We start from the raw sequence: 11,709 nt of genomic DNA on the forward strand, positions 1-11,709 counted from the left end.
CTTAGTTGGATCTTAGTTTCAAATATAGTATAATCTTTAGCCATAAGGCACTTGACATTCATATATGACTGATTTATTATAAAAAAATTATCTTGATCGGGCACGAATCTCACGCCAAAATCAAGTTGGAAAAATTTGAAATTAAAATTAGGACCATATGAACTATGATTTTAACAAACTTACAGTCGATCTGAATGTATTGAAAATACGAACCCAACGACACCAAATTCGACCCAATCCGAGCCCAAATGGGTCCAAATCAAAGACCCGAAGCGCTGTTGAAAGGTTCAAACCACAATTTGGATTACCAAATGGTTTACAAACCTGACATGCTTATAGTTAGGGCTGCAAATGAACCGAGCCGAGCCGAGTATGTGAGTGTTCATGTTTGTGTTCATTTAATATAAGCTTGTTCAAGTTTGGTTCATGTTTGTTCGAGCTTTAGCATTTGTGTTCATGTTTGGTTCATTTAAATTAAGGAGTGTTCATGTTCGGTTCATGTTCAGTTCATGTTCGTTCGTTTAGTGTTTATCGAGCTTGTTCGCGAATATATTTAACGAATTTTTTTAACTATCAAACAAACAAGTTCATGAACATATCTATGAACAAACACATTTATAATAAAAGCAATTGTCTATGTAACAAAGGTAATGATTATTTATATTTATTAATTCTATAGTCAAATATTAATTATTTTTATCGAGCTTAGTCACAAGTTCAAAATCGAACATGAATCGAGCTTTTATCGAGCTTAATGTCAAGCTTGTTCACGAACTTCAAATGATGTTGTTCGCGAACATAAATGAGCCGAACACATTAGTGTTCAAGTTTGTTTATTTAAGAATCGAGTATTTTAAATATTGTTCAAGTTTGTTTGTTTAGTTAATTAAACGATCACAAACGAGCTTTAATCGAACCGAACAACGAGTAGCTCGTCGAACGTTTGGTTCGCTTGCAGCCCTACTTATAGTCGAATCAAGCGGCTCGAAGAGACAAATCCAACGAGCCCAAGATCACTAAATTTTAATATCACTAAGATATTCAAATGCCCAATAGACGGTCCACGATCAAGGGAAAGCACAACCGATGAAATAGCCCTTAAGACGAGTTCTAATGAATTGGCATAAAGTAAAAATTAGTTTGAAACTAACCTAAAAAAAAAAAAAACTGGGTTACTATATCTTCATGACAATTTAAAAAAAAAAGATGGTTTTAAATTATTAAATTTATTTTAAGATAATATAATAAATGAATGTTCAATTAAAATTTATTTTACAAAATTTATTTTACATGTATCTCAAAATAAATTCAATGATTTTAAATTTTATTTTAACTATTTTAAAAAATTAGCAAATTCAAAATATAAAATTTGAAAGGAGAAATTGTAGATAACATAAGTAATTGTAAGATTTTGATAGACATATATTTTTTCTTTTTGTATTGAAACTATAATATTTTTTTTTTTTAAATTGTCAATGCTGATTCCAAACTCTTCTGAGAAATACTATGGGTATTTTTGAAATCATCAATTAGTTTCCTCCTAAGAAAAAATTTTAGCTCTGTCATTGCCTAAAAGATAAAGAGATGGAATTGGAATGATAATTACTCTTCTGTCATATGTATTTTGCTTCAAAATTGATGAGGTACTAAGCTTAGGACTCTATTTAAATAACTATTGCCAGAAAAATCTGAAATAATTCTAAAACTATATCTTAGGATTTGCATATCACAGCTCAACATGATAGGACCTATCCTGATCGGATTGGGTTGTGACAACTGCCGCGATATACTAGCTTGCAACACAACTAAAATAAAAGTCCAATATAATATATATATTTTTTTCTTTTTCATTACAAGCTTAGACATTAATCATCCCTGCTACAAATGAATACAGTCTTCATTATCATTAATGTAAGCTAAAAAAACTAATTCAATCAATGCGAAGAAGATTACCTCGCCACAACACTCATCCAATCAAGTTCTCTACCTAATACACGCAATACATTACATCTTTAGATTCGATTTTGACTAACCAACTTTCAATTCACCTTCCAAATGATTCAACCGGCCGGTCCGACCATTTTAATTTTCACTCAAATTCACATGATTAATGCGAGAAATACCGAGCAATACCAAACAATAACGAGGAATACCATCATGTGAAGATCCAATACCGAGTTATACCGAGCAATATTACCGAATTATACAAAAGTTGTACCGAGTTTTTCCTAGAAAAAACTCGGTACAACTCGGTATTGCTCGGTATAACTCGGTATTGATCTTCACAGAGCGGTATTCCTCGTTATTATCAAATAATACCTAGTAATACTGAGCAAATACCGAGTTTTTTGGCAGGATTTTGCCTCTGACCAGACGTTCATTTACGTCCTTACACCGGACCTAAAAAAAGTTCCTAATTATCACCCCCTCCTCATGCCACAACACTCAACTATCATTCCCAAAACATTAATGATACCACTAATCCATGCACATGATTATTCTACATAGTTTGTGCAATAATTGGCAGCACATTTCATCGTCAAAGGATCGCTTAGATACATCTTGTCCCATTAAAATGATCTTATGCAACTTATCTCACACAAATGCCATAAATTTGTTCGTAACCATTTGATGTGCTAAATTATTCGTGCCATCCTTTTGATATAAAGGGAGCACAAATCACAAAATTATTCAAAACTTTGCTAAATGTATAGTATGATATTGCCGTACAACATTCTGTGCATGAGATTTTGTCAACTTTTTTAGATGTCTCCCCTCACCTATTCAACTACACATCTCCAGGCCCACATCATTCATTTTGTCCCCGATAACTCTAGCTCTCTATCTTCCATTCTCCGTCAAATCATCATCATCAACATCATCATCATCATCATTTATCATTCTTTCCAACATCTGCAATTTGATGGATGGTAAATGATGGATCTTGCTAAATAAGTTCACCATCCCATTACCCAATACACCTCTGCTAACACTAACAAATAAGGTAGCCCGATCACCGTCGGACCACCGCTCGGTAATCAACAGCCGCCACTGTTGGGAAATTTTTATAAGTGGACTCATATACTTATACATATAAATAAAGTTTTGTACATTATAAGCTATCTAAAATTAAGCCAATTAAAATTCGTGATCTATTTAAGTATTAAATTATTATTTGGCTTATTTGACATCTTAATTAATTTTGTATGGAATTAATTTGTGTAGAGGCATAGTATTTATTTTTATTTTAATGATGGGCTGAAATAAAATAAATACACTTAAAGTATAAAAAGGTCGTGGTTCCCAGTTTAAGCAGTTAAGTTCTCATTTCCCTCATTTCTCATCTTGAGTGAAAAGAAGGGGTCTCTCGCTCTATTGGAGAACGCCCCTCTAAACGTGGAAGATCGAAAGACTTTGATTCTGCATTTCAATGGATTCAGGTACGCTTCTGAAAATTCTTCTCGATGATTTGGCATGTCTTTTGGAGACGATTGAATTGATTGTTGTGTCTCCGTTAAATCCTAACAGCCACATCATCTCTCGGTCACCGACCACCGTCGAATCTTCCATGTACGCCAACCACACCATAGAGAGAATAGTGACGTGAACAAGGAGCCGAGAAATTCATTATTCATCTTCCTAAGCTATTTCTTCTGCCTCTTGTTCTTTCTCTTTTTAGGATTGATGATGTAGATAACTTTTTTTTTTCATCTTAATATTTAGAAAAAATAAAATTTATGCAAATAAAAAAATAAATAATAACTGAAATAAATAACAAATTAATATTTAAAAATACATAAATAAATTAATATATAATCACTCAATTGATAATCATATATGGGTCACAAAAGTACAGCTTTCATCTTAATAAATTTTTTTGTGCGGAGTCCAGACGCGGATCACCATTCAAAAATCAACCAAAATATGTCCAGTCATCGGTATCGAGTAGTACCGAGTCGAGGTACCGAACGAAAGGATGACGTGATAAATTTTAATTGATCTCCAAACGACATTCAGCATCCAAACAGAATAATTTTTTTTTCATTCTTTTCATCATTCATTGTGATAGTGGCATGGTGGATGTTAGGATCTCTAAAAATCAGATAAATTATTCACTGTCAGAAATGCCCCTGATAATTACGAGCCATCAAAATGGCTTAGCAGTAAGCCGAGGCGAGCCGAGCTCGATGCACTTTGTACGGTGGAAATCACGTGGGAAGCAGTAAAGGCGTGATCACATGGAGCGGAAATAGGAACGCCTTCCACGGCATGTGCGAGCAAAAGGGTGGGAAGATACGGGGGTTGACACGTGGGACCGAGTTGGACTCAGTCGTGGGTGTCATGTTGTTCCCTACAGACCCGACATCCACCACTCAGAATCATTGGATTTTTTATTTTATTTTTCGGAATTAAATTTGATTTGCGGGATGGAGCCCACCTAACTATAATTAAATTTATTACTAATTTTTTAAAAAATCTAATTTACGAGCAAACGAGGCGACGGCTCATTGGTTAGATAAAAAAAAATATCCTGATGAGCTTGCGCTCGAAGCGCAATCTGCCAAAAAAAAAAAAAAAAATTAAGTAAACATTTTAATCATATTTTGTAAAAAAAATAAGGGGTTTTTACATACATAACACTTAAAATTGCTCTATTTATTTATTTAACATCCAAACTTTACTATTTAATATTCTATCACCTAAAACACTACTAGTTTACCTAAATTACCACTCCCGTTACCTCCCGTTACGTCCTTCACCCCGTCCAAAGAGAACGCCCCGATGGAGCAACTCCACGTCACCCACGCCTGTCGTCTTCTCCATGCCGCCCTCCGTTAGTCTTCTCCAGGCTGTTCGAATACATCCCAACCAATCCGAACTGTTGTCCACGTTGGTCGTCTTCTCCACGCCAATTCAAAAATTAGGTGTTCACATGGTCCACGCTGGTCGTCTTCTACACGCCGCCCACGACGATGTTTTTTTTTTTTTTTTGCTGCTACTTGTTTCCCATTAACAAATTAAAAAATGTAGCATTTTTTATTCACAAATGCAACCTAAACCTTTAAGTTTTGATCTCGCTCATGTTCTGAACTCTCAAAAGTTGCTTCTTCCTGAAATTAGTGTACTAGATTCAAATCTCACTATTACAAATAATTGTTGCTACTGCAAAATATAGGATAATAATCTAAATCTAAGTAAACTTCATTTAAAGCAAGTCTTCATTTCTTTCTCTAAACATTTTATCTTAAAAGTTTTGAAATGAAAAAGTTATAAAGGAAAACAAATCTGGCACAAGCAGAAGGCGAAGCAGAAGTTTCGGATGAGCCGACCAAGCGAAGCAATGAAGGCGAACAAATGGATGAGCCGACCAAGCGAGGCAATGAAGGCGAAGTAGAAGTTTGGGAAAGATAGTGATGTAGGAACATCTTAGCTTTTATTGTGCTTAGGGACTAGCTTACCTTCCTTACTCTAGATACATCTATTTTCCTCTTTAAATAGGTCTCATGTAAGGTTTTGAGGTCATTGAATGAAATATTAGCTCATTTTAAAGCTTTTGAAGCTTGTTTCTCTTCTTCCCTGGATTGGGAAACCGAAATCCTTCTTGCAGGTCGAGTCTTCCGACGATCCACTACATCAGATAGGGTCGGGGTTTGCATATGACGGGAGGTAACGGAGTGTTAGTTTTGATGAGAGCAAGCTTTTTCTGGTGTTAGATAAGTAAATAGTGAAATTTGGATGTTAGATAAGTAAATATAGTAGTTTTAAGTGTTAGACATGTAAAAATCCCAAAAAATTAATAAGCAAGAATTTTTTTTTTTTCAAAAACCATCATTACGAAGCCAACTGAGACAAATTTAGCTGTGCAAAGTTGATTAATAACAACTTGCACTACCTTAGTCTATAATCTCCTCAACAGCAGAAGTTAAAGAGGATTAAATTAAGAGAGAGAAGGGAACAAATTGTTTTAAAATGTGGGGATTAGCAGGTTTCTCTCATAATTAGTAATCATTAGGGGTGAAGCAAATATATTTTTTTGAGGGCGGACAAAATATAATAAAAAATAAAATTTTTCTTAGAAATTGGACAAGTGTATTTATTGAATGTCAATAACATAGTTAAAATATTTATTTTTCTAAAAAATAAAAAAAAAAATCAGGATGAAAAATTGCTCATCCTAAGCTCTTCCTGAACCAACCCTCGAAATCATAAAAAATGCATGTTTAGAGTTGTTGAATATCCTATGATTAATAGGCCATTAAAAAGCTTAAGAAAACTTTACTCTATGGTACTGTACATGCATGAGATGGGAATATAATCCCATGTATGGGCCATTATTACAGACTAAACAAATCATTAGCGAAAGTGATTAGTTTTCTTAATACTAAATTATTGTGTTTCCTCAATCATTATGGGAAAATGCACGTGCTGCCATCATTTTAGGCTATTTCTTTGACCCTCCTGTCGAGCTGGTCCTTCAATCTGAAGTTGATAACAGCTAATCTGCTGATTTTATCTCTTATTAAGAAATAATTAATCCGAGTTTTTTTATTAATGATTTATTAAGAATGAAGGTGAAGGAGTGCAAATTTGCCTATATTTTATGCCATGTATTTGATCACCGACTCATATTCTTCGGATTAGCGACAGCTTTGTAATGCCAATTAGGATTTTTGCTTTACAGCTATGAGTCCCACTTTGGATTAATTATTATGTGCAGATGTCGAATGCCGTCCGGAGATCAATCAGAATGCGCCACGTCACCCGTTCGCTTGATACCGATGCTTGGTATTGCTCCGTACCGCTCGTTATCGTGGCTCGATACCGCTGACATTACCCATTCTGGTTGGCCTCCATACGGCATTCTGCATCAGACCTCCGCACAGAATAATTTCTCCCCACTTTGACGGCCACAATGTTTAATAAATTGGTGAATATATAACCCAATAATAATATGCTGAGCTTTCCCCTATCATTTTTTCAACTATCTTCCATTCTCCATCTTGAGATGAAGCCATCCACATTCCACAGGATTGCTAATATTTTGTTCTAAAAATAATTTAATTCTAATTTTATGCTAACTCAAATTTGTCTATAGTTTGACTTGTTTCGATTTTGATTCGAGCTAGTGATTGGTCAGATTGCAAACGTGAATTGAGTTATATTAGCAAAAATAGAACCTTCTATTTGTCAGTTTTATTATTTACAACTGTAACATTGTAATCTCTATATATAACCCACTGTATATCTCTAATAACATATACAGACATTTTATTTCTCTATTCTCCTTCTTCTCCTCTCGCTCACGTTCTATCCCTTGAGGTCTTGCTATCATGGTATCAAGAGCCAAGTAAGGAGATCAAGAACCCATGGATCCCCTCTCTCCGATCACCTCCTCCTCCTCCACGCAAACCGGCATCACAAACATGGCTGTCGGCATCCCACCCAACCTCAAGTTTCTTGTCTCCAATATCAAGAATCTTGCTCCTCATCATCTCACACCGGACAACTACCCAATTTGGAGGATACAACTACTGCAGCAATTCACTGCGAACGGGTTCGCCGGTCATCTCCTCGGCACCGCTCCACCTCCCTCGGATACCACGTCCGCAGATCACGCTCAATGGCTACTCATTGACAGCAACCTCCTCTCTACCTTGTTCTCCACGGTATCACAAAAAATTCTACCTTACATAATCACATCCACGACCGCCCATGAGGCTTGGACCGTTCTTGAGTGTCGACTTCAACCGACTAGCAGATCTCGGGTGATTCAGCTCAAGAACGAGCTCTACCGCACGCAAATGAAGGATCTCACCGTCCAACAATACCTCACCCGAATCAAGCAACTCGTGGACAATATCTCGGCATCCGGCTCCAAGATCGAACCCGAGGACATTATACTTCACATACTCAACGGTCTCCCTTCAACGTATAACTCCTTCAAATCAACCATCCAGAACTCCCTCCTACCGATCGATCTTGACATTTTCTACGCCCTTTTGTGCAACGAAGAAATACATCTTCAACAAGAAACACTTCAAGAACAGCAAAATAGCACCAACCCGTCGGCTCTTTATGCAGCCCCATCCAACTCTTCTCGCTACCGCATCAACAACAACCGAAAATCAAGCAAACCGAAATACCAACAATACAACACACCCAACACAGCTACTTCGTCCACCGCCCCTACCCAGCCACCGCAATCAAGACCGCTGTGTCAAATCTACGGCAAAATCGGGCACATCGCCCTCAACTGTTGGCATCGCAATAATCCGAAGTATGCTCCAACCGATACTCGTCAACCCCGGGCACTCTTCGCCAACCCTGCTACCTTAGTCAATCAAGAATGGATTCTTGACTCCGGTGTCTCATCCCACCTCACGCCGGACGCCAACAATCTTTACTATCCAACGACTTACCAAGGATCGGACACAATCTCCACGGCAAATGGTAACTCCGTTCCCATCAACAGCACCGGCCAAGGCCTCCTTCCCTTGCCGGAAAGCGCTCGTAAGTTGATACTCAACAATCTTCTCCACGTACCCTCTCTAACGCACAATCTCATTTCTGTTTCTAAACTAACCTCCGATAACTACGTTTCTATTTCTTTTGACAAATATGGTTTTGTGATCGAGGACTCTCGGGACCAACGACCACTGCTTCATGGTCGCCTTCATGATGGTCTCTACCACATTAGCACCGCACCGACTCACAAGGACATGGCTCTCACGGTCACAGCTCAAGCTTCGCCCAATTGGCACTCCCGCCTTGGACACCCGAACAAAGACACACAACTTCTCCTCTCTCGGCTGTTCCCGGATATTAAAAACGTTCAACATTCCTTTTCTTGTAACACCTGTAACTAGGCCAAGAGCCACAAACTTGTATTCAATAAAAGCATTACGAATTCTACTGCACCTTTTGATCTCATTCACACGGACGTTTGGGGACCCTCTCCTCACCCGTCCTTGAACGGCCACCGCTACTACCTTTTATTCATTGACGACTACTCAAGATTCTCTTGGATATACTTTTTACACACCAAGAACGAAACCCTTAACATGTTAAAAAACTTTTGCAATTTAATCAAAACTCAATATAACAAGACCCCCAAAGTTCTTCGCTCTGATGGTGGGGGCGAGTTCACAAGCAACGCTTTTCAATCTTACCTCCAAGAATCTGGCACAATACAACAACTTACTTGTCCTCACACGCCAGAACAAAACGGTCTCGCTGAACGTCGCCACCGCCATCTTCTCGATCTAACCCGAGCACTCCTACTCGAATCCGGTCTTCCTCAAAAATTCTGGGCATCAGCTCTCTCCACAGCTCACTACCTAATAAACCTTCTTCCGTCCAAATCAATCGCGAACCAAATTCCAATCCAGCTCCTCACCGGCAATCCACCCTCGTACACACACCTCCGAACGTTTGGCTGCTTATGCTACCCCTGGCTCAAGCCCTACTCAACGGACAAATTTGCTCCCCGGTCGCACCCATGCATCTTCATAGGATACTCACCAAAACACAAAGGGTATTTATGTTACAACAACATCACTGGCCGAACACACGTTTCTCGTCACGTCACTTTTCACGAGAACATTTTTCCTTACCAATCAGCATCTTGTTCTTCAACCGAGGCTTCTCATCCATCCCACACATACCACCACTCCTCCTGACTCCGTCCTCAACAACTTCTCAAACACCCACTAATAGCAGCGTACCCAGCTCGCCGCCTATCCAGAACTCACCTGCGATGGCTCATCAAATTCCCTCGGTCGAACATGTTTCTCCCAATCCCGACATCAGACCGCTATCTCCCCCCATTCAACCTGTCATTACGCAAGGCCACCCAATGCAAACCAGGCTAAAATCGGGCATCCAGAAACCCAAGAAAATATTCAACCTCCTTGCTCACAACAACACAACCGACATCCCTCATACCTACACTCAAGCACTCAAAACTCCAAACTGGCGTGCAGCCATGCAAACAGAAATTGACGCTCTGCAACAACAATCCACCTGGACACTTGTACCACCCCCCGCCGACAAGCCCATCTTGGGCTGCAAGTGGCCTTACAAAATTAAAACGCTTCCTAATGGACAGGTGGATCGCTATAAAGCACGGCTGGTCGCCCTCGGCTACAACCAACAGTTCGGTGTCAACTACAACGCGACATTCAGTCCCGTTGCCAAGATGACTACAATTCGTCTTCTACTTACGCTGTCCCTCCACCGTGACTGGCCGGTATACCAACTCGACGTCGCAAACGCCTTTCTCCACGGAGATCTACCCGAAGTCATCTTCATGCGCCAACCACCGGGGTTCACCGATCCCGCACATCCACATGCGGTATGCAAACTACAAAAGTCCCTATACGGCCTGAAGCAAGCACCGCGTCTATGGTTCCAAACCCTCACCACCTTCCTTTAACAACAAGGCTTTCAGTTTAGTCGTTCCGATCCCTCCCTCCTTCTCTTTACTCAAAACAACATTCAAATATACATACTCATTTACGTTGATGATTTTCTGATTACAGGGAACAACGAACCTGCAATTCGCCATCTACTCAATCAACTTCAAAAGCAATTCGCACTAAAACAACTCGGCCACATCTCTCTCTTCCTCGGCATACAGGTGAATCGCTCCAAACATGGTTATTTTCTATCCCAAGAACACCACGCTACTAAAATTCTCAATGACGCAGGCTACAAAGACTGCAAACCTGCTCCAACACCGGTCACAGCCACGACAAAACAGAGAGCTCCGAACCTGTCACCGTTTACGGATCCCACTCTCTTCCGCCGACTCGCAGGATCTCTCCAATACCTCACCATTACCAGACCGGACATCGCCTTCGCTGCTAACCAAGTATGCCAACATATGCAATCTCCTACCGAACAAGATTTCAAGGCACTAAAAAGACTCCTCTGCTACGTCAAAGGCACCCTATCACACGGTCTACCGATCAACGTTGGACCACTCGAGTTCCGGACCTACTCAGCGCCGACTGGGCATCGGACAACACCGACCGAAAATCCATTTCCGATTTCTGCACCTTTCTCGGTCCCAATCTTGTCTCCTGGACCGTCAAGAAGCAAGTAACCGTGGCCAAATCTTCGACCGAAGCAGAATATCGGTCACTCTCCGCAGCCGCCTCAGAAGTAATCTGGCTTCGACGACTCGCATCCGAACTCAACCTCCTGCAATCCTCACCGACCGTCATCTACTGCGACAACACCTCGGCAATGGCTATAGCCAAAAACCCGGTGTTTCATGCCAGGACGAAGCACGTTGAGATCGACTATCACTTTATTCGTCAACAAATAAGCTCCGGTCAAATTGCACTTGAGCACATCTCCTCGACGGATCAAATTGCCGACATCTTCACGAAGCCATTCGCAATCTCACGGTTTAACGAACTACGTCACAAATTAAACATTCGTCCAAACGAATGCTTAATTTGAGGGAGGATATTAGCAGAAATAGAACCTTCTATTTGTCAGTTTTATTATTTACAGCTTTAACATTGTAATCTCTATATATAACCCACTGTATCTCTCTAATAACATATACAGACATTTTATTTCTCTATTCTCCTTCTTCTCCTCTCGCTCACGTTCTATCCCTTGAGGTCTTGCTATCAAGTTAAACGAGCTCAACCATAAGCCAAATTTTTGGCTCGATCAGACCTTCAACTTTATTTC

This window comes from Dendrobium catenatum, unplaced genomic scaffold (assembly GCF_001605985.2).
Source record: "Dendrobium catenatum unplaced genomic scaffold, ASM160598v2 fragScaff_scaffold_1557, whole genome shotgun sequence".
In the NCBI taxonomy this organism is placed as follows: Eukaryota; Viridiplantae; Streptophyta; class Magnoliopsida; order Asparagales; family Orchidaceae; genus Dendrobium; species Dendrobium catenatum.